The sequence below is a fragment of the Corapipo altera genome, unplaced genomic scaffold (genome assembly GCF_003945725.1).
Source record: "Corapipo altera isolate COAL_440 unplaced genomic scaffold, ASM394572v1 53, whole genome shotgun sequence".
Taxonomy (NCBI): Eukaryota; Metazoa; Chordata; class Aves; order Passeriformes; family Pipridae; genus Corapipo; species Corapipo altera.
The window spans coordinates 8,425,116-8,450,528 of NW_020884900.1; the positions used below are offsets into that span (position 1 = coordinate 8,425,116).

The 25,413-nt window shown below is 36.4% G+C and overlaps 1 protein-coding gene and 1 long non-coding RNA gene across 4 annotated transcripts in view; both read right to left on the reverse strand.

Moving 5' to 3' along the window:
• Positions 1–25,413, reverse strand: part of LRMDA (leucine rich melanocyte differentiation associated) — a 643,108-nt gene that overhangs the window by 598,052 nt on the left and 19,643 nt on the right. The gene's annotated exons all lie outside the window — the stretch shown is intronic.
• Positions 20,819–25,388, reverse strand: LOC113950083. Its single transcript, XR_003528664.1, has 2 exons — positions 22,086–25,388; positions 20,819–20,950 (listed from the first exon to the last, which is right to left on the reverse strand). It is a non-coding gene; the product is annotated as an uncharacterized LOC113950083 (long non-coding RNA).

A 25,413-nucleotide genomic window follows, 5' to 3' on the forward strand; every position in this document is an offset into this window, starting at 1 on the left:
GTACTGGGATCTCCTAGTGTGCACTGCCTAGAGAAACAGTTTGCCAGCTGTTCCTCTGGAATGGAAGAGTAACAGGGTTCTATCCCCAGCAGCCAAGAATTCAGGGAGACAATCTCCTGCACATGTGGGGAGCAGTGGGTACATCACTGGTGAGGGCACATCAATTCACACGTGACTTTTCAGCTTGGTTGTTCTCAACAAAAACAGGTTAAATAGAAGCCCAAATCATTCAGGCTCACCATGAAGTGAAAACCTACTGAATAAAGGTCTGTTTTTCTAATGCAGCAGAACCTTACATTCACCCACATAACACAATTAGTTTCCATGGGGAAATGTTTACAGCAAACCTGGGAAAGGAAACAGTACTTATTGGCCCAAACTCTAAATATCACTCAAGAAATGTTTGTACTCAAACTCCCAGAATCTGGGGTCTGGCTGTAACAGCCAGACAGTAAACTGGGGTAAAAAAAAAATGTACACAACTTAAGTAAAAATATCAACTGGCTTTGAACTCAGTCCACAAGGGATCACCAAAAGTATGCAGAATTTATGAACTGATGCACATTAATGAGGATTACCCGTGTAACACTTCTTCATCCAGTGCACGAGTGCTAACTTTCGGTTTAAAGAAAAAGAAATGGATACAAACAGGAAACTGATGTACCAGCAAACTTAAACAAAAAAAAGCTCACACAGAGCAGCTCCAAAACACAAATATTCATCATTCTTTTGTCCTGGTCCTGTCACTGTCCAGGGGCCAGCACAAAAGTACAAGATGAAAACCATTAATTTTAGGCATCATGCAAAAATAATCCAAATCAATTGCCTCCAAGCTCCCCAAAATAAAAAGTGAGCAAGTCTGATCAATGACTTTCCATTAAGATGATGAAAAACGGCCGCTGAATTTGCTTAAGGGAACACAGAAGCCACGCACACACTGCACTGCTCTTTGTTATCTCTAGTTGAAAGGCAGTACAGATAAAGAAATCTGCCACATGAAATTTTGAGACTCATCCCAGGTGGTCATAAAAATAACAGAATTTCAAAAATTTAGAGACCAAGCCTATTCCAATATTAGAATTCCCACTTAACATTTCCCAAATTAAAAATCCTTCCAATAATAACAGAAATTTAAATCTAAAAGCCTGCATTAGCAAGTGCTAGCTCCTTCGAACTGTTTGTTCAGAGACTCTCCAACAAGCATACAGCACACTGTAAGAATTCAATTTGGAAACCATCATCTAAAGCACAGAGGAGAACAGGAAAGTCATATTGCTATAATGCTTAGATTATCAATCATCTTGACAGTTTATTGGCTTTATCACCACACATACCATTAAAATGATGTCTGGCCTAGAATGTCAGGAGGCAAACATTAAACAGACCAGGATTAAAAAGCAGATCCCAAACAGCACTCCAGTAAAGTTTCCCTTCCACTCTGAAATTAGTTAGAGCTGACTAAGTAACTGGCTCTAGACTTTGAAGAAATATACAGCCTAAAAGGCGCAGAGTCAACACAGACTTGACGAGCTGATAGGTAATGTCATGTTATGGCAACTCTAAAGCTCCAGCGGTTGATTTATCACGTACTGTGTGCAACAGAATGATTGCTAATGGAGGGTGGGGGGAAAAAAAGCAAAACAACAACAGCTTAATTTGCTGCTTCTTAGAGCCAAAGGCTTGAGTCAGAAGGGTCAAATGAACTCTTTGAAGTGAAGGAGCAATGTGCTTTTTTATCAATTTTGTAGTTATCAAACATGTATATTAACATCAACATTTTTTACACTGAATTATTTTACAGATTAGGAAAATCTAAGAGTGACAAAATATAATCACAATTCAGTTATAACAGATAATGAAAGATAGATAAATCCTGAATTTTTAAAGCACAGCTGTGTGTGTCAGTCTGGTAACTAAATCCTGACACAATTAAAATTGTGTATCAACAGGGTGCAATTGAGAACTGTGTCATTTGTTCAGGACCATACTTCATTGTGCTCAGGAACATTCAAGCAGGCAGTTACAGATAATTAAATGCAACTTCCCTTTTCTCCAATCCCCCATCTCCAAAAAAAAGATGGCCTTTCTAGATATTATTTTAGTTCCTGTTTCCTTATCTTCTTTTTGTCTTCCTTTCCCCCCAAAATGTATTGGCATTTGCATTATCCTCCTATTTTATTTAGAATAAATATGTCAGCTTTAAATTACAAACAAGGTAATGGCCTGTCTAACCAAAAGAACCAGTCAAATAATTAAGCCAGAATATTTCCTGAAAATAAACTGTTTATATGCTTTCTTATGTCAGTCAAAACCAACACGCACATACCCATCTCAATTTTAAACAGATTAATCCAATAGCAACTCTAGCCTGCTATACTGATTTATATCTCATCATGCACATTGCTTAAAGGAGTACTGCTATCTCTGAGAAAGGTGTTGGGAGGTTTACTATTTGCCAAATCCAGATAAATCTTTGTTGCTTGAGCACTAAAGCTTTAATATTTTGATCCCATATCAAGTACAATTCAACTCCATAATTACTATTTCATAGTCCACATATATATTTTGATTGAAGCAGTGTTTTTCAGTACTTGTTCTTTTTTAATTAAAAGAAAGCTAAATGAAATCCTAACTTAAGGAAAAGTGCTGACTTCATACTTGATAAACCACAGCAGCAATTTGTAGTAAAACTCACTCTTATCCTTAACTGTGACATTTACTATGTATTGGCTGACACAAGAATTTCAGTAAGGTCAGAGCCACAGTAGAAGTCTCTCAGCTGAATTTTAAAATTCAGGTAAAGACACCTAGAACTGTCATCTGGCAAAACACACAAAACACACACAATTACATAAACAAGACTGAAGAGGAAGAAGACCAAATATTTAGCTATCTCCGAAGACCTGAACACTTCTCAGACATCTGGCATCACCTCTCACCAACCTCTGAATAGCCCAAGTGGAAGTCCTAATTGACCAGAAAGGACATTCTTAATTAGAAGCCTAACAAGTAATCTCTTTGTTCCCTCCAACCATCCCCTGTGAGGCTGAGAAGCAAGACTTGGGACTGATCAAACCACAGAAGCATCTCCAGCAAAGGGAAATTGAAATGCTAAGCATACTATTAGAAGGTCAGGAATACAGGAAGGACGCCTCAGAAAAGTGCAGATTACCAAAAAACACACACAGATATGAAATCTCTTTCCCCAGCATTTTGTTTCATCAGCTGTTCTTCAGATTGTGCTACTTCTATGCACTTATTTGGAGGCAAGTTGGGGGAAAGTGTCCACAGCAGAAAAAGGTGGGGGACGAAAACATGTATACCCCACCTATAACTGTTACTGTGTTGTCTTCAAAGTTAGTGAGGACAATAAGAACAATATTCCTCAGAAGCAGATGAATAGCTACAAAAAAGCAGTATCAAGATCAGTATCCTAAACAGAGAACAGTCACGTTTGCTTCAGGAGTATCCACTTTATCAACCCCTGCCCGTTCACAGCACCTAAAACACACTGCACTGGTGGCAACAAAGTGTTACAGCAACAACTAAGATATTATGAGGATAGAGTAATTTCATTTCACACTGCAACAGGGTTCCCTATATTCAGATTGCTTGCTCTATGAGCTTTACTTCTCATACCACAACTGCTGTACCCAGCAAATCCCCAGGGACCCCAGCCTCACTAGCAGTTAATGATCCATTAGACAGCCACCTTGATGCAAACCAGAAGGTGGCTAATGCTCTAACAAAGTGGTCCTAAACTACAATAACAGACAACATTCAAAGATTACAGCCACTATAAACCAGTAGTCATAGTTAATAACTGTAATATTTCATTAAAATGGCTCAAAGTAATGCATACCAGATACCCAAACAATTACAGATGACCACAATGGTATTAGAAAATTTGTAATATAACATTGAACAAAACCAAGTTAGACACTTGCCACAGCACAATGAATGTGTCTTCTCAGCATAAAGCCTTCCTAGTTGCTTCACTATCACAGACATAGAAAAATTCAATAAAGAATAGAAATTCACAACAAATAGCTGGTGGCATTACTACCAGTCACAATAAACAAGCAGAATCTCCAAGAGTATCAAGAAGACTTCTGCTATGTTTCCATCCAGGTCAGCTGATAAAGCTACCTTCATAACTTTCATTTGCTTACATTTTTCCTGAAGACTAGCAAACCAGGAGCTATCTCAAAAAATACACATCAAATATTTTATGGTTTAACTCTATACCACAGTTACTTCATTGTCCCTTCATGTCCCTTGCAAATTAATTTACAGACCTAGACCAGAATGGTTTAAAAAAAGTTTATTTTTAGTTTAAATATCAAAAACAATTATATTACTGTAGAATACCAAAGCATGATTTGGGCAGTGGTTTTAGACCAGTATTGACAACATGGTAAAAAAGATTCTTTAAACTACAAAGCTACCTCTAATATACTGCTATTGCAAAAAGTTTATATATAAGCAAGGGAGGAAAAAAAAGGCAAAAATTAATCTATAAGTACTTAATTTATGTTAAAAATTCATTATATACCAAATTAAGTTCAGTATTAATAACATGAAACCGAATTCTTCAGAAGGCTTTGTGTCTTGATAAATGAAAAGTATACCATGAGTGCTATTACCCATTTATCAGAATTAGGGTATTAGATTACATTTTTGTTGTTTTGTTAGGTAGATACTATGAACTACCTACACTGAAAGCATAAAAAAGGAGGCCAAATGAAAAAAAACTAGCTGGAATAAAAGAGTGGAAGTGTGATTTCCACAGAAGTTCTGTAAAAGAATATTTCACTGGCAATATAGTTAGCCTTTGGCAATGTGTCATACACCCAGAGAAACACAGGGCCTATAAAAAGTCTGTGACATAGTGTAAAAGAAGAGTTTTAACACACCCTAATCCGCACAGATGGCAATGACATAGATATTTACATTTTGAAAGAATGCTCTTGTAGTTTTGTAAAAACTGCAATCAATTTCATCATTGAAGGGGAAAGTTTGAGAAGATGAAGTTAAATTAATTTGGTTTCTTTTTTAGCTGGTTGTTTAGAATTTTAAATTCATTTGTTGCTTTTCAAAGCTGGATGAATTCAGTACAGATGAAGTGACTGCTAGTTAAAAAAAGTCTCAAGATCCTCTGGCATAGGAGGCACTACTGCCTCCCTGAGCAGCCTGTTCCAGTGCTCTGCCACCCTCAATGTTCTTCCTCATGCTGAGGTGGAACTTCTTGTGTTTAATTTATGGCCATTATTCCCCATCTTGTTGCTGGACACCACTGAAAAGAGTCTGGCATCATCCTCCTGACACCCACATTTGAGATATTTATGTATATTGATAAGATTCCCTCTCAGTCTTTTCTTCTCTTGACTAAACAAGCCCAGCTCCCCTCTTTCTTCTCTTAAGAGAGATGCTCCTGACCCCTAACCATCTTTGTGACCTCCACTGGACCCTCTCCAGTAGCTCCTTGACTTTCTGGTACTGAGGAGCCCAGAACTGGACACAGTACTCTAGATGTGGCCTCACTAGAGCTGAGAATATATATTTATATATGTACATATGTAGCAATTATTGAAAACCTAGTTGGGATGTGCTGCCCAGCACAGTAACAAAGAAAAATTTCTGGTCTAAATACAACTTAGTTGTTAAAAAGAGAAAGCTATCATTATCTTTACATTTCCAGTAATATGTCAACCTACTCCTTCCTTTATTCATCTCCCACTAAATCCTCTCCCCAAAAAGTGTGGTAAGAGTATCAAGGCCACTATTCTCATGGTTTGAAGATGTTCAAAGGTCTCAATCATTATGTCTTCACTGGAGGCTAGAGCTCGCTCTGTGCAAACCTAGAATACAGCTTTCAGTTTAGTCTAGTTGTCTCCAAAAAGAGTCTCGTCTGTAGGTGCCTAAATCACTTTGTGGAACAAATCAGTGATCAGGAAGCACGGGCTTCTGGGAGATGTGCTTTTAAAATTGCATTGCTGCTCCAAACAAAACCATTAATATAGATGCAGTCTCAGCTATGTCTGGTATACCCAAGGGAAAGTGAATAGCAGCAGTTCCAGCAGAACACAGGAAGGCAGCAGGAGAGCCTGCTGAAACAACATGTGGTGCAAGTTTACCACCTACATCCTACAAACAGTGTTTACAGATTCAAACCAGATCCCACAGCTCCTAGTCCTGGAGAATCCCAAGCTTTTCCTTCCAGGTGAAGCCCTTTCACTTTACCCTCATCCAAATGTTTATGCACAATTAAAGCACCCAACGTCCAGGGTACAGAGTGCTTGGGGAGCAGCGAGATACTGGGTTGTCTCCTCCAACCATTCCCAGGGATACTTGTTGGGACAGGTGGGTTGTAAACAAACAAACAAACCCAGCAACAGGCCAGTAAGAACTGTGCCAACCCTTCCTCATGATAAAAGGGTACTCACTTGGAACTCAGCAGAAAGGGGAGACTGTAGGTGACATTACTTGACAAGTTCATGTAGTGAAATTTGAGAGCAAAACAATCCTCTGTATTCACACCTCTATCCCTACAATTGTTAGAACATTGCTTTAAAAATTTGACAATCCAGACCTATCTTTGTCTGAGTGGGCAAACAAGCCCAAGACCACTTTAAACACCCAAACAGTAACAGCATCCTACTTCAGAGTGTGAAAAGACAGATGATTTTTTTCCACATGTTCCTGGAAAAATATTCTTCTTTGATTTAGGAAATGAATTAATATTTAACTTTCTTATAATTCTACAGTTTCAATGGTATTTGTAGGACTGATAATTCTCCTACCCATCAATGCAAATCACTGTGAACTTCTGAGATACCATGAAAAATACAGTAGTATTAATTTCTGGGGAAGATTTTAATCATCTCTTCCAAGAAGTTTAAAATACTGCTGTACAGTTTGCACTGAAGTCTTACACAGAATTAGAAACTCTTACCATTTAAGAAGACTGTACAAACTACTATTGTAACAATCACTTTTATAAATGATCACCCAAACTGCCTTTATTACTATTATACTGAAAGCTCATATATAATTTAAAATCTCAGAATGTAAATCATACCTTTACAGTAAGGTATACTTATGTATCCTTCTATTTACTGCACTAGATATAAAGAAAAATGCTGCCAACATTTAGTATCTCTGTACCAACCATAAAATTGAATATTTTGAGATCAAAGAGTGTATAGGATCAAAATTAAGTTTCAGCAATAGAAGTACTTAAGTATTTTTTCAGTGACTGCCAGGACACTGCAGGCTTGTTTGCTGCTTAATTCTGATCCACAAAGAGCTCCAAATTCCAGCTTTGCCAAGGTTGCTTTTCCGAAGCAAGTTTTCCTCAGTCAACTAAAATGTCGTATTTTAGGGCATGCAGCTCTCTTATCTGGTGTTAACTTTTCCTAAACAACAAAGTGAATAGAGCAGTTTAGAATCCCTGATTTGATCCCAAATACCAACTAAACAGTCAGAGAGATAAAAAATAAAATTAAAAAAACAAATCAACCAAACAAACAAACCAAACCAAACAAACAAAACCCCACAAACCCAACCAAATAACACAGAATAACCTTGCTTTGTTATACCTTTCAACCCTTTCAACTCAGCCTTCTTTTTACCATCTTCAACCAGTATCTAGCTGCTACTACAACCTGTGTAAATCTAAAGCTCTGTGAGGCTGGATAACACAAGCTGCAACCATACAGATACTCAAAGACATTAATGACAGGTGCCAAAACATTCTAGTTCAGTTGCCCAAATATGATGAATTTGTTTTCAGACCTCAGAGCCATCATCACGAAATACAGAAAAGCTTCTTCCAAATTAAGGATGTTGCAACCCAAAGGATTACTAGGGAGAAAACTACTTTACTTATCATCAGTCCCTAAAACAGTTTAACTTGAGGTGAGGGGAAGAACAAGCAGAGAGGAAACAGAAGAGAAATCAGTTGCTGAGTTTTTGAAAGATAACACTTCCATTGCATTTCAGAAGTTAAAATATTTCAGTGCACAGTGTCCCAAATTCTTTAAAAAAAAAAAAGGGGCAAACAAAAAAGAAAATCCACAACTAGTCAGAACCAGACACTGCGAGCAACACCTCACTACTAACTTCCAAGACTCCATACAGCTGACTTTCTTGATCTCAAAACCTGGCTCACACTCTTCCTCCCCCACCACATACACATTCCCCCCTTCCCTTAGGATTGTATACTCACACCAGATTTCTTCCTGCCAAAGACATCTGCATCCTTCTTCTGTTAAAATTTAACAAAACAAATCCACATTTTAGCGGTTCCACTGAGGAAATGCCAAATTCTAAAGTTACAGAGACCTCTAGAATGTGACAGGTCTCACAGCAAAAAATATTCCTTAAAAGTACTTGCCTACTGATAGGCGAGGCAGGGTTCAACCAGAAGAAAAATATCTATGCAACCTTGGTTGCATTTACAATGAAATTATGAAAAGTTGGGGCTCTTGAATAAGGGGTTTGGAAGACATTTCATTTAGGCTAGCACACGCCAGCAGGTTTTGGTTCAGAAAACCAAGTACAGTAAAGAGATCATGCATATTTCCTTGTTTTCCATGCCAAAAATAAAATATCAAGTGTTACAAAATTACACACTATTTCACAGAGGCCACAAAAAGTAGTGTCCTTTTTATAAAAGCAAAAAGTCTCCAGACATCCATTGTATTTTTTCCATAAGCATTGCTCAATAAATGTTGCAACCCTGAAGCTTTTAAATGTATTAAAGTGATGATATCATCACTTTAAAGGCACTTCTACCGCACATTATGAGAAACAATTTCTTCTTTCAAAATCAAAATAACAGTAACCAAGTTGATTAGAAGTCTTTTATACTAAAAATATTTGCAATATCTGCATTTACAGGCTTCTCTAGGTAAGAGTAGCAAATGATATACAGAATTCTGAAATAACAAAAGACCCTCCATGAACTAATATGGCACAATAAATATTTCATTTAAATTTCAAGAGATACACGCTAGGAAAGTATAATTTTGATGTTATAGTGAAAAAGAAATACTAAATAATAAATATTTGGAAGGATATAGTATTTCCATCTATTGTACTTAAAAGCTCGAAAATGTTTTCAATTCCATGCATAAAGCTTCTCAGAAAGCCACATAGAATATATTGCCTTTGTTTAGGATATGCACAAACAAATATTGGGATGACAGTTAAAGACACATCCTTGAAGTAGTCTACCCAATAAATTTGGAAAGAGAAAGAGGAGGAGGAATAAAAAATCTAGCTGTATAAGATTCTCTTTGTTGCCTGCTTGTTAAGGAATCCTTCTGGCACAACTGAGGGGATTATGAATTCACATGTGAATTTATCCCCTATTAAACTTTTAGTGAAAGGGTCAGTTAGCAGGAATGATAAAGCTTAGGCACACCAGTCACATGCTGGCAGAGCATCTGTGACTAGCTCTACTCAGGCATATCACTGGTTTATAGCTTTAACATCAAGAGGAAGCTATGGGGGAGGGTGGAAAACAATCCACTTGTGAAAAGATTTGAAATAGTGCAAAGTACAATTTCACATGAGACAAAGGCAGTGTGACTTCATAAATACAGGTCACACTTTTTTACTTTTTTTTTTTTTTTTTTTCTTTTAAGGGAGCACTAAGGAGACAGTCCAGGCTAAAATCTCTCATCTCACTGACAAGGGTTTTGACTAATCCCTTAAGGTTCTGTAGCACTTTGGCCACTCAGCTCTTCCTCTTCCTCCAACCCCCTCCCAAGACCCCCCATTGTTGGGCTACCTTAGCTTCCAAGCAGAACTTATGGTTCTAGATGTATATCACTGCTATATAGGTGGCAATTAAAAATATACAGAAAACATGCCGATGCTGAATGCTGGTCAAAATTTACATTTACACATCATCTCAGTATCTCACACTTTCTTTTTAAAATTTACACTTTTATATAATTTTGCAATGTAACACAGAGGACAATCCTGTTTGCACCTTCCTATGGTTGTGTTATTTCTAGAAGAGATTTGGTTCAAACTTTTGAGGTGAAGAAAAAGGAAAAGCACAAGGGCCAGCAATAATACAGCAGCTTCAGCCAAGATGCAAAATTCACCTTCCTTATGACAAGAGGTTCTGTGGAGCCAGTCTGCACATTCTCACCAGTCAACACACTCACTGTTCAGGCCCTCTGACACCCAACTTGTCTTCTCAGACTCTTCAAAACTGTTGGGGATTGAGCATTCCCTAAAGAGTCAAATGATTCTGACCTTTCCCCAGCTGCAGCTCTCACACACAGTATTTGAAGCACACACCTTGGCCTCTAAGATCTTCCAGGGTCCCTGTAACAGGTCTGCAGGGTAGCTGAGCCTGACATATAAGCATCCTGCACTACAGGGAGGGATATGCCTGCTAGTGCAGCCCTGTGCTCAAAAGGACCATGTTGGGAAACACCTGCTCCCTTCCCCACTGGGGGACTCCACATTGGAGCTCACTCCTCACTTGCCTGAGTATTTTATGCTGAGACTTTCAGAAGCCTAGGTATTTTAGGAGTCAATAGTAATAAGGCAGACACATTACTTTGCAATCCCTTTCAAATGTGCTATTAGTGAATTCTTGCACATTAAAGTGACACAAATAAAAACATAAATATAACAAAAGCCTGACCTCAGAAAACTTTTACCAGGTTTTGGAAGGAAAGGTATTATTAAATAAACCTGTAGATATATTGTACAGAAAAGTGAAGATTTCCAGAAATTCTGAAATAATACTTCATTTTCCCATCAAAGATAATGTGACAGTATTTTTCAAAGTTATCCACAAAAGCAAGATAGTGAAAACTGGATCATATATATTGAAAAGGCTTTGAGGTAAAAGAGGAAAACTAGTTTGTACTAAACCTGCTTTCTGCTTACTTCACACTCCACATTTGCTTTTTCCGCCCATTGTGGTTTGATCAGGAGTATTCCTGAAAAGGGCTGGTTTATACTACTTGGTCAGTTCCAGTCTGCAGCACAATTTACACGGCACCTATTTCTATTTCCTGCAAGAATGAATAGCCCAGAACTTCTGCCAAACATTTGTCTACATAAGTTTAGACTTCACTTTAGTACCATTTTTAACCATCATTTTGATTGCTTTCACTGTTAATGGAAAGAAAAAATTAACTTAATCACAACCAAACCGGGTATTTATTTATTTAGTTAATTTTTTTTATATTAAACAGGAGAGGGGTTTCTTACATTTGAAATAACAGGCTTACTAAGTCATATTTTTCTCAACTCTTGGTTTTAATCTCTTCCACATGGTCGATTTGACTGTGTTATTGATGCATATACAATTCCATATGATCCAATTGCATTGCACGGCTTAACATATGAAAACAACCAAAGATCAGAACACACAGCATCTGCAAAATAATCTTCAATTATTGTCTTTAGTCAGATTATAAACTAAGTAAATAAGACAGACATGTGCCATGCTATTAAACTAACACAACAGGATTTAAAAATGTGAAAACAATGTTTTAAAAAAAGAGGTGATTTAGAATAGTTTTATGCTCTGTAAGATGGGACTCTATATATATTATTTTAAAGGAGGGTCTGCAATCTCTAATACAATGCAGTTTTGCACCTAATCACCAGATAACAATATTTTTGTACCATAATGAAAAATACAACTCACAAGTACCTTCACCTTCCTCAGGCACTGCTCAACTGCTGTCTTTTTTACCCACACAGAAAGAAAGTGAATAGCCATTGAAATAATTTAAATATCTTCTTTTATAAAATATAAATAAATAAAGCAAGCTTTCTATTATACAGTTTGGATAATTTTTGTTTTTTGTTGTCAGAATTTGTCTTTTTTTTTTAATATTTAGAAAGAAGAGTACAATGAAGAAAAGCAAGTGGGTTTGCCATCAAAAGCATTCATTGCTCTGACACACAAACACCTGTCAGTGGAAAAAGTCTTCAACTTCTTCACTTCTCTTTACTATGAAGCAAACGCGCATGAAGCTTTCAGACTATTTTCTTCCAGTGTTTTGAAGTACCTTTCAGTTCACATGAAGGCTAACAATTGCAAAGAAGCAGAAGAGAAGGAAAAACTGGCACAACGGAAAGACTGAGGAGCAGTGAAAGCCTCACTGCTTATAGTTATTCTTTTGTTGAACACTCTTATGGCAGACCCATTTAAAGCACAGCCAAAACGATATATGCACCAAAAAAGAAAAAAAAAATATTTCAAAAGTTTAATTCCTAATGTAAATTTCTTTCCCTGCAAACTTTTTCTTCCCAATGAGATTTACATATTAACAACACAAGAGAATGATATATTTAATGAACTACAGTATTAGAACACTATATATAAAAAATTACAATTTGCAGCCAGTTCACACAAGAATTTTTTGCATTTAAATAGTAATCCCTAATAATCAACTGTAGCTATAGAATAACTACAGCAGGTTAAAGCGGTTTGATAGCTAACAAAATCACTTCTGAAACAAGAACCAACATTTTTAGAAAGTGTATGAAAAATATAAAATATTATTTTGAAATTACTCTTACAAATAGCCACACAATGAAATTAAGCTTGCTAAATTTGTAAGAAAAAAAACCCAAAAAATATTTCACACTACAAAAAAAGAAGAAAACTCACAGAAATATCAAGCCAGCAATATTGTAACAGCAAAGCCTATCCTTCCTGTGCATTAGTAAACTCTCACTTGCATCTGATGAAGTAGTTCTTCCTCCAACTCTCAATGCTTAGCATCCCCTATCAATCCAGGGATACCTTTTCTCTGAAACAATTACACTTGAGGAGTTTTGAACTCCTGGTTCAGACTAATCCATCTAACGACAGAAGCACCTTTCAAGCTTCCATTTGACACAAGTCCATCGTTCATCATTTGCTGGTGCATATGCTTTTTGCTGACAGAGCTCCATTACTAGAAAAAGCTCAGTAAGTAAAGCTGATTTGAAACAACTATATATTATAGGTAGCCTGCATGAGACACGCTGATTTTGAGCCTAGAAAATCATCACATAAAAAAGGAAGGGGGGAGAGGCAGCTGAAAAGGACTATTTAATTATTAATATACTTTCAGTTCTTACCAACTGCTGCAATGTGATTTATTAGTGTTAATTTGCAATTTACTTGGGGCATGGGAAGAGAAATTTAACATGCTTTGTAATTCTTGGACCAGAAATGTTTTTGTCTTTGATTAGTAATAAAATATTGCACCAATGCTCTGACAGATTCCTACCAACTTTAGCATGTTGTAAGAGCATCACAGATGGAAATCAATATGCTGAATCATAAATTCTGCAGCACAAGCAAGAACATATTTGATACTATTTTTTACCAAAGAATGACATAATTCAGATAACATTAACAGTATTTCTGTAGTATACTTGGCAGTAGTAAAAGATTTACCAACATGCATTAAGCTTCAGCATTTGGTGTGGTTTCAGTCTCTATTTTAATCTCTATTTTATAAATTCAAGTATAGGGCAAAGAGGGGTTAAGTAATGTATTCAACATCCACATTTTCTTATTCATCCCTTTGGCTAGTAAACCTTGGATGGGATGGGGTGGGGATGAGAAGGCTTTGCCACTTTGGCTGTGCTCACTCAACCATCAGATTATTTTTTTTTTGAGAGAGAGTCAAATAGCAAAAAATAATAAAAAATTAGGGAGTATGGTAATAAGTATGGTAGCAAAATAAAGGTTCTTTCAATGAAGTACAATTAGCCTTCAGGAAGACCCTTTTAGGTTCTATGAAAAAAAAGAAAACACAAGGAGGTACATGCTCAGCTTGAATGTCAAGGAATAGTTATATCACTGCTTTTTGAAATGCCTTGCTTTGAAAAGGATAGAGAGCCACCTCCCATAACTTCCAGAATTATTATACTCAAGCCAATCTTTTCAGGGAACAGGGAGACAAAAAGAAAGAGAGAAATGCAGCAGCTGAAATAATGACCAGATTTTGCAACTAGATTTTAGAATTTATCTTTAAGGTATAGCCAGATGAGGCCCTTTCCAGCCCTCAATATTCTTTTCTCTTTCACTGAGTGGAATAAAAAAGAAAAGTTAAAAATGGGAACAGAGATGCAGAGTTTGTTGTATCCTTGAACAGGAATTAAGTTCTATTCTTCAGTTTGAGAAAATGGGACTTGCAAGTCCTACCTAGATTGCAAATTTTGTACATTATAGAGAAAGTTTTCAGCCTGTAAGCACAGTACAAACAACAACATATGGAAGTAACAGTCAAAACACATCACTGGGATAAAAATCAGTATCTTGATACTCCATGGTTCCTTAGAAATTTAACTTCTTCATTTCAACGGATATATGACACCAGTAATTTTAATCAATAGGACGTATTCAAGCCATTTACAATGAGTTCCTTATGCAGACATTGTGAATATTTCTCCCAGAAGACTGTATAGAAAGCCAAGACTGAAGGAGCCTGATGTTCTCTTTGCCCTCTTCAGCCGAGGTGTTAAAGAAGCTACCTCAGACTGCTTCACATGTCATAGAAGTAGCACAAATGTGCCCAAGGCATCTCAGTTTGCCAAAAATTAATGAAGTAGTAGGGTCGATTTCTCCGATTTCACAATAGCAAAACTGGAACATGCTCAAATACCTCAAGGAAATTCACACACATAAAATAACAACCTCCAAATTCAGGACAAAAAATTTGCCTCATTACCTCCTCATCTCCCGTACTGGAAGCTCTGGTAACCATGCTCAATTTCAGAGTGTTAAGTACCAAACAGAACAAGAGTCCTGTTCCACACATTATTTTTCCTGTTAGCATCTAAGGAAATTAAGAGACAGGGAAAGCGCAATGTGTACCTTTCTGATGCGCTTTTACACAGCTAATGAGATGACCTAACTTAACTAAGACAACCTAATTATCTTTTATTGTGAAGAAATATATGATCCCTTTTCCTCTATTTCCCCAAACCACAAACACTATCTTTTTGTTTAAAGAGAAAGCCTGGTGCACTGACAGGGAAATGTTGTCTATTGATTTACAGGCATCTCATTTAGAATTATTCAATTTTTTAAGAATATTTTAATGAGAGGTAGAAAGCATATAAGCTGCAGAAGGAAAAAAATCAACAGGAGTGGACAACAACAAAAATCTAAATAGAGCTCTGATAATCAGACAAAAAAAAGAGGGACAGGCAGCAACACTTCTGAGGCATTAGAAGGGAAAACAACCCCTTTCAACAGAGACAAAACCAGGGCTTTCTGAAGCCACAGTAATTGCCCATTTATCTCTCTCTTCTCCTCTGTTTCAGCACCAATTTCAGACTAGTACAGGTAAATTAGGTTAAAAAGATCTGAGGAAGTTTGAGAAGTTTTTAAATGCTCATTTTTATAAATCTTTAGTGAACATTAATTGTAAGCAAGATAATAGCTGCTACCAAGGTTCATTCTATTTCCAAAGATACAGTAAATGCTTAAAGACCTTAAAACTCACTTTGATCCTCACTAGCAGTTTTATATTTTTTTCAACATGGATCTAGAACACAGGCACTTAAAATCTGACCTCCAGGGTTATTCTAAATACATATCCCATATCTAGACTGAGTATTAAGAGGTGCAGTTGAATAATGATATTGGTTTCTAAAGAGTCCATCTTACTTTATAAAATATCAAGGTTCTACTGAGGATGTATCTTCATCCTTACTGGGAAATATCAGGAAGAAAAACAATAAAGAAAGTCAACCCAGACAAGTTTTAAAAAGTAATAGAATAATCAATAAAAGAACAGGTTGTTTCCTCACTACTGTTTCTGCGCTCTTAAGCGTTTTGAATGAGCTATACATCTTACAGCATCTGTTCAACTCTCTGATATTCATACTCTCTTAAAAAAGCAAAAAAAACTCTTCAGCAAGCTACTGCCTACATACATAATTATTTACCTTCAGAAGAATTAGTGTTCACTTGTAAAATCTATAAAAACTATACACTATTTAAGAAAATACACCTATTTTCAGAGAATAAAAATAACTTTTCAAAACTTTTTTGTGTAATCTGATGTCACGTTTTGCTAGGAAAACAACCCTCCTCGCTTAACAATCATTCAAACAACACAAGAAGTATTTGCCTCACACATCTTTGCCAAAGTTGCCCCAGACATTCGACAATGCAAAATACTGATCCTTTATTAAAGCACATAAGTTTTAGAACTCCAGGAGACAATCTAGAGATAAACCAACTTGCATTCCACCTCTTTTATACCTACTAAAATGGGAGACTGAAGTACAACACACTTGCATCTGGCAAGGATTGGATCTAAACCTATAGTACATTGCTTCTACACAGCCATCAAAATCCTTGTTTAAACAAAGGTTCCATCTGTTGCCATGCATTTTATGTTAATTTAAAAGATGAAATTATTACAGGCCCCATTTTGCTACAAACTGAAGACGTGCACACTCTTCAGCAGATTACTCACAAGCATGGTCAGGAGCAATGCATATAAAATGGCTAATGGCAGTGTTACTCATTTTTTATTTACCACACAAATAGAGCAGACTAAAAGTGAACATAAGGTCCTGCAGGGCAAGCTATGTGTTCTGTAGATATAAAACCATTGCTCATTAAGGAAAAAATTCAGATGCAGTGGCTACATTAGAGAACAGTCAAGTGTGTAAAGAATGGAAACATACATCAAAATACAACGAGTTCATATTTTCTAGGGAAGATCAACAGTGATACTGATGCTATGAGCCTCCTATTTTTCATTTAGTAGGTCTCAAAACTAAATTATTAACAGTGGACCACTCTACATCAGTCAAAAAGACTGAACAGGAGACCTTTTGCCTGAGGTTAGGCTCTCAGACACTCCAATCAGCACATTTAAACTCTTAAATATGATGTTGCCTTCAGTATTTTTTCTATCTAGCTTCAAGAGCAATTTATGAGCTTATGAGAGACAGATGCCCAGAGAGAAAAAATTGACCTGTCTTTTTCACAGGACGTGCAAACTTCAAAAACCTTAAACCTTTCTAATCTGTCAACAAAATACTTGTCTTCAGTTGCCAGATGGGTATTTGTAAAATAAAAATAAAAGCCACACACACAATATTGAGACTAACAACTCAACAAAGTGACAGAATACATATATGTGCATATTCGTGCAAGCAACAAAGAGAGAAAAGATGTAACAGAAACACCAGCAGCATAACAATGAAATATCTCTGATGCAAATGTTTACCCCATTTGTTACAATAATGAAGTAGCACAGGTAGGATAAGCAATTTAAAAAAAATTAAAACATATTTAAAAGAAAAAAGAAATAACGGTTGCTCGAAAGAAGATACCAGATACAAAAGACTTCTGTCAAAGTCAATAACTTTTTTAATGGTTGCTTACCTGCTAATTTAGACGTATTTCTTGTGAATTACATTGTTCATTAATGACATGCATAGTCTCTAGTCTAACCCTGTCAGAACAGGTAGAAGGGTGGAACACAGAGCATGTTAAAGTTTTATTTTCCAAATAGAAACAATGCTAAAATACATTTCAATATTTCAAAAGGTCACAGACTACTGTACTAAAAACTGTAATACAGTTTATTGATATATCCCAGCTCCAGTCAGAGGTCAGCAAAGCATGTTTATTTGGCTGGCTTCTATATACTTTATCTGTCTCCTTGGGTACCCAAGAACTGAATACTGGAGTGTACACATCTACAAAGTAACAGTGATCCATCAGGTTTCAACACGATTTTACCAAGGAGAAAGCAATCCCTGCAGTAGAGATGCAATAGGTACTCTAAGCATCAGAGCTCTCTATCTGTTGAAGGGAAATTTAGACACTTAAATTACCTCGACTGCAATAGAATTATCACTTCTTTTAATCCTTAACACTAGACAGTTACCAAAATATTAAGCGGTTTTACAGGGAGTTGCTCTCTTTTCCTCCCACGTACTTTCCTTTATAGCAGGTAACCCAAGAACATGCCAACCCCAACTATCCACTGCATGCTGGTAAATTACAAGGAGGAATACACCTTGACTTCTTGCAACTGTAATACTAATTTAAGAAAAAAAATAATTGGAGAAGATAGAATCACACTGTGTATACTACATTTACATTTGTAGTATAAACAGCAGTATTTTAAGTCCCCAGTGCTCACAGACGTGTAGCACCATAAATATGTGGCTATGAGAAGACCACCACCATTTAGAATATGAGGATCATTATGCATTTTCTAGTTTAACATACATTACAAGAGCTTAAAACCTAGATTTCGATCCTGTTTGAAAATCCTTTGGTCTAATAGAAAGAGGTGTAAGATATTTCTTTAAACTGAAGTGAGCTCCCCTCTGAACCAACAGCAATTTGGCAAGGAGGATGAACTGGTACATCAGAGCACTCTATTAGTTCATGAAGACCAACAGCTTCTCTGTAAAAATTTGCAAGGGCCTAATGCATTCTGACAAATGACAAAGGTTATTAAAGGACAACTTGTGGGAGTATAATTGCTTTGTGACTTTATCATTATTAGCAGAAAGAACATCGGTAGAGAGTTAACAGCATGAAACATGAGCAGAGGAATCTACCAAATCTTGACTCAGCAAAGCACACGAGGACATTAATTCCACTCCTGTATTACAAAACAATTAAGAACATGGTTAAGTGCATGCTATACGACTGTCACTTAACTGGAAAAAAACCAGGCATCTTTTCAGGTGGCCCGACAGTCTACATCACAGTACAGACAGATATATGCTATATAGATACGTAGGTAGATAGATAGTACTGCTATGCTAGTATGTTTACTATAGATGATGAAAGAATTCTTACCAACTTTGCTGTAGTCTTTATATAGATTATGTTGAGTAAGTTACAAGATAACTGAAAGTTTGCAAGGACTCAGTCTTCACAGCTATGCCCAGAACATTCAGGGTCTCCCCAAGAGAAAACTATTTTTTCTGCATGCATCAGTTTCTCCATGTTTCTCAAAAATACTTACCAAAGCTGAGGTGTAAATCAATTTATATTACAACAATTTAATGGTTTCAAAATAGGAGAAGGAGGAATACCAGAGAGAAACCTGACAAGGTTAAAAGGAGACTGGGGAAAGGTTGAGGTCTAACACATATTAAATAAAAATCAATCAACCTGACTCTTCAAGAATTACGAAGTAAGATACAGCATACAACTGCTCAAAGTGAGGGGAAATGAGGGATAGGACTCCAAATCACATGGCAGCACTTGCTTTGTACAGAAATAAGGTACATTAACTCTTAGCTCCCTGCAAAGCACTGACTCCTAGCAAAGGTAAGGCAAGAGATTCGATGCTTTGCACTGAACAAGCCAGGAATTCACCACGAGCATGAAGCCCCTGCCTTGCCCATGGGCAACACTTCCACATACTCGTGAGGCTCCAGATTTTGCTTCTGCGGAAACAGCTGCACCTTCCTCTTCTTATGTTTCTTCAGTGACAAAACACTTCAGACAAACTGATAGGAAGCATCTTGCCTGACACAACACAGAACTCCCAAGTTTCAAACTTTCTGAAAAGGCTGTGTGCCACTGCAAACCCTGCCCCTCCTCCACAGAACAGCATTAGCTGGAAAGGTAATTGCATGTATGGTGTATTCAGCAGGGTACATAATAGCAAAAAATGTTTAAATACTTACTTTATATCAAAGGTCCAATCTATACAACAGGAAAAAAAATTCAAAAAACAAGGAGTTGCTTATTATGAACACTGTCATCACAATCAAGCTTGAATCTAGTTGTACCATTGGTTTGGGTTCTTTTTAGCACAGATGTGTTGCATAAACAGCTATTTAAATCTATGCTACTTTTCTTTTAGTAAAAAGGTTACACTGGGTCCTCAGACACTAGGCAGAGTGCAGTTGGTTAACTATTATCCACTATGGAAGGATCAAGCAACATTTATTAAGTGCCAATTTAGACATCTCCACAATTGTTTCTATATATTTTCTATTTCCTTGGAGTTAAGAACTACAGCAAATTGAAAGAATTTAATGAAACAGCCATAAATTTACATGTTTTACCTAACAGCAAAGGAAAAGGCTTTTACAAGGTTTGTGTGACATCCCTGTCTCTGTAATCATTTGTACCCCCAGCAGCCAACAGATGCTCAGCCTCCCAGCTCCCCCAGCATCTCAACCAAGATATTGGTATTTGGTCTGAGAATTTTGTTCAAGTCACAGTCTGAGACACTGAGTCATCACCACTTTGCAGCCACTCAGATAACTAATCTCAGCAACTCCTTTTTAGCCTTATTGTCTAGCATTATCTGTAAAACTAGTGTAATCTACATAACTTTACCTTTATTCATCTGCTTTTTTCTCTGCTGCTCATGACAACATCATCTCAACAAATACTGTGACTGCTTTTATCCACAGCATTTGATAGCCAAAGTTCAGTTTAACTAAATCAGATATCTATAAATGGATACCTGTATGAAAACAACTCAGCTTCCATTAATAGATGCTGCTGCTACTGTTTTTCAGCAAAGGAAACTTACTACAACTCCAAATTAGTTTGCAATGAAATGCTGTGGGAGCCAGTAAATCAGCACCAATACTGCTATAGCTGGGTATGGCCTCCAGTCTCATGGCAGAGATTATTCTTGCATAACATCAATCCATATGAAGCAGCTATGTTTAAGGACTGAAGGTAATTTCTTTAACAATCATTTGTAGATAGCATCAGTATTAAGACCCCCAGAAACAAAGTAGAAAAGGAAAAGCAGGGGTGGGGCAGTGGTGATAGAAGGAAGAATAATCTGAACCAATATTCCTTCAAGAATGATTCACTGATTCTTTATTTCAACACCATTAAAAAGAAAATCTTTCACAAAACATATTTGCTTGGGTAATACATGATGTCATCATAAAAACCATTTTTGTCTTCTGTCAGTGTCAGTTTTCTTGGACTTCTCTGAAGGAGAGGGGGAGAAAAAAATTTTAAAATAATTAATTAAAAAAAACCACAACAATAACAAAAAAAAGAGCCAGAACCATCCTCCACCTTTGGCAGAAAAGGACATTTTTGTTCCCAAGACATTTGTTTTCACATAATGTATCACCACCCTCCAGTAGGAGTCATGCAATAAGAAAGCATCACAAAGAGTTATCAAAATGCAAAGCCAGTATCAATATAAAACTCCTTTCTACTCTTTCCAACATGAACTTCCTTTGTTGTAATCTTATTTCCTTTCCAGTGGAGTAAATTAATACTTGTTCACATTTAAAACAAGAATAAATGTGATCTATGCCTGAAGGACATTCAGACCATTCAACAGAAGGACAGTTCTGTGTGACAGAAGTCATGAAATAAAAGTAAACCACATATTAATAACAAAGGTAAGCATTCACCCTTCTCTACTTTTGTCCCTTCTTTTTGGCTTTTATGAAATTGTGTAATGCTCTTTGCTTCTTCTTAGTCAAGTAACTACTATTTGTCCACAAAGTATAAACTTAGGTTTATTCTGATTACATAGTTCTCCACTATGACCTCTGATTACTACACAGAAATCACTTTACAGGACTATGATGGTTCATGAAGCATTTGTGAAAAATAACAACAAAATAGGACAAAGCCCTTAACATAAGGATTAAGCTTAATACACTTCAAGACTTTTATTACTGATGGGGTCTATAAATTATAAGAAATACCACCATATTTACCTTCCTCCTCTACAGATATATAAAACATACTTTATTTGTCTGCTTATGCAGTATAAGTCCTGAGCCTCCTAATTTAAAGTTCATGACCGTAACAGGCATTTTTATTATATTAGACCTATCAGCTTTAACAAGGAGAGAAAGCAACATGATAAATTTTTTTCCCTCTCTAGTCTTCAAGTATGTATACACTCTTCTGACATAGCAAGCCGAGAACAGACGCATCATATACAACAGACTTGCAACAGAGTAACACGTTTGTGAAGTTCCACCTTGATGTGCTGAAAGCAATAACTGTCCTACTGACTTAAGGAGAAGGCAAAAGTACAGTTAGGTGCTGTAGAAACATATGGTTGGCAGGCACTATGCTATCATGTGAGATAAGATACCTGGAAGCAGAGGAAACACTTTTGCAGCCACACAGAATAGAAGAATTTGTGGGAATAAAGTGGAAGCCAGCACAACTGTCCATCACTGGGTCATCCAAGGTAGCAGTCAGGCAGCACAGGAATGATTTGAGAAGAACTGAGTACAGAGCAATTAGAAAGGTTAGCAAAGTGAGCAGCAGAGAAATTCCCTATATTTGCAAACCAACACACTATCATTAGAACATATCAAAACAAACAAGTGAAATACCCACCCTGCATGCTTCCAAAATCCCAGCATTACCGTAGGAGCAACAAAACAGGTTAGAACTGATGGCACAGAACAGAATCTACTCATCAGGAGGTCTCAAACTACTAAAAAACACATAACAAAGTAAGTTCTGCAAGCTATTCAGAACTTAGACTGTTCTTACTTCATGATTGAAATTTATATGTTGACAACTTCTCAGATCTTACATTTCATTTTTCAAACATTTAAGGAAAAGTAAAAACAACACAGGGCTCACATTAAATGGATTCTCCATTGAGAAAAACTTATCTCTGTGAAAGGAAGATAAGTAGAGCTTATATGTAGGTTGGATGTAATGAAGTTAGATAGGTATTTTCTATGACTTGTGATCAATTATGAGTTTTAGGACTGCACTGGACAAGCTTTAAGCAGAGTAGTAAACACTGTTCCTTTTTGATGGTAACTTTGATAATACCATGAAGCCACTAGATAGATAGATCCCTTGCAACTATTGGATGCCATCTGCATCCATGTTTGGCTTAGAGAATTTCTAAGGAATTATAGACAATTTCCACAACAAAACCAAAACAAAATCCCCATAAAATAAGCCTCAGAGGAAATTACTCCTGAAACTTACCATCCAAGACACTTGTAGCAATTCTGAAAATGAGAAATCATCAGTAAGACTGTACATCCTTACACATTTCACCAGAAGGCCTACATCCAACTTTACTAAAATCTGATCTTCAAGATTTGTTTCCTCTCCCAGAAGGCATGTTTCAAATACCCATTTTGAAATCTTCTCCTATTGTGTCTTGTATTTCAGAGATAAAATGCTCAGGTTTTTTTACTAATGATTTCAGTTTAAAATAACTTTGAGATTCTTAAGAATAAGTCATCTAAAGGATGTCTGAAAGCATTAGGTAGGAAAAGAACCTGCTAACGACCATGGCAAATACTACTGAAAAATATACTCCCAGACATGAGAAACCACAACAAAGCAAAATGAGTATAAGAATGCTGGGATTTTGCTTTAAAGGAGGAGGATATTTATACTTCCAGAATTCCCCAAGTTTGTCTATGTAACTATGAAGATGTGGACAATGAACTTACTTCAAGTAATGTACACATTTTTGGAGACTGTTTTGTTTCTTACATTAATTGCATGCAGACGTGGATGTAATTTTAAAAGCTCATAATATTTTCACAGAAACAGGGAAACACAAACTAAAGACTGTGTTCATTAGTACTCTTGAGTGCTACCAAACAAATTACTTCAATAGCTACTATTCCAATAGTTAGAAGATAAGCTCAGAGTTGCAAACATCACCATATAAATTTCATAAATCCATATGAGGATGATGGGTATGGAAAGAGTACAAGATTTGAAGACAGAAAATTACTTAGTAGCACTCCAATAAAGTATTCCAGTACTTGGAAAACATTTTTTTAAAAATAATCTCCCTCAAAAATCCTAAAATAAGAGCATGTAAAATCTTTGCAAAATAAGCAAAGCAGAACGCAGTAATTTGGATTTAAACTTTAATCTCTTCTAATATAACACTAGAAATAGTGTATAATCACAGATTCCACCTGAAATCTCACCTGTCATTCTACAAAAAAAATAGTGACTATAGGTAATTTACTATTAAAATAGTTTAAAGAGCACCCAAATAACCAAGGACCCTAAATCCCAAGAATTTTCAATGAAAAAAATAAAGGCACAAATAGGAATAAAGCTTAAAATGCTGTTTACACACTGATTGTAAAGGGGGGGAAATGGTGAACTACAGATCTTAGAGCAGTTTCTTTAAACTAATTGTAGTCTCAGACTACTTTCTTCTCCTCTGCTGAAATATTATCTGAAGATGAAAAAGAAACTCAAACTAGCACAACTGAAGTTTTTATAGGTCACATGGGATGCCTGCTGCCATGCACCAGATGTGAGTAGGAAAAAGAAAGCGGTCAATGTATGATATTAAAAACCAGTGCAGTTTCAAATATTTTAAACATGATGTCAAGTGCATTCAACAGGTCTACAAATGCACTACATTAGCCTAAATTTAGTAGGTGATAATTGAAATCAGAGATCCAGTCGTTACCAGTGACATGTTTCTAAATACTACCCAATAAATTTTTGTCTGTTTCAGACTCTGTATGACAGCTGGCAGTTGGGAGGGGAATCACCAAGAGGGTATGTGCACACACACATACAATGTCTCTGTAGTTAAATTCCAGTATCTTCCCTTTCTAGAGCTAATTTAACAGTGACAACACAGTGACAGTGACACATGCTCCTATAGCTGAATTCTATAAGCCAAATGTTTTCTCTGGTCTCTTCCTGGCACGGAACAGGACGGAAACTTAACCAGCTCCAACCGTATTTCCTGCATATGAATTTTCACAAAGAAATTAATTCACTTCTTTAAGGGAGACCAGATCTGGTATTCATACTTATTATCTCTTGATTTTTAGTTAGAAAAGGAAGGAAGTCCAGTAATAATACAAGATACAGTCTTAGTCTACATTTTTTTTGCTGTTACCATTGTTATTTTTATAATTATATACTGTTGAACCACGAGGGAACAATTATGCGAAAATCTCAATCTATTTGAAGGTAAAGAAATTTCTTCTGTGTCTATAATGCATCCTTTCTTTTTAGTCTCTGCTATATCATCACCTTGCTGATAAACCTGCTATCAGATAATACAAAGTGCAGCCAAGTAGCACATAAGAATAAACTGTCTCTCGAATCACTACAGATTTGGAAAGTATCAACCATGACTTCTCCAAACATGCAGAAGTGGTTTATGCAAGTTGGTATGAAGAGCTGATAATTACATCTGGCCTGTAAAGTTTATCAAAAAGGCCTCCTCACAACTCAGTTTTGCCATCTGTAAAATGGAGGCAGCGTTGTCTTTCCACTTCTCAAAGGATACTGAACTTCAGAGCACGTGATGAAAAACTGCCTGAAAAGATGTAACACCACCAACAACATGGCTTTTGACTGGAAATTTAAACATCTACTTAGAACTAGTGAAGGTTGGGAATGGAAGAACAAGACGGGAATGGAAGAACAAGACGGGAATGGAAGAACAAGAC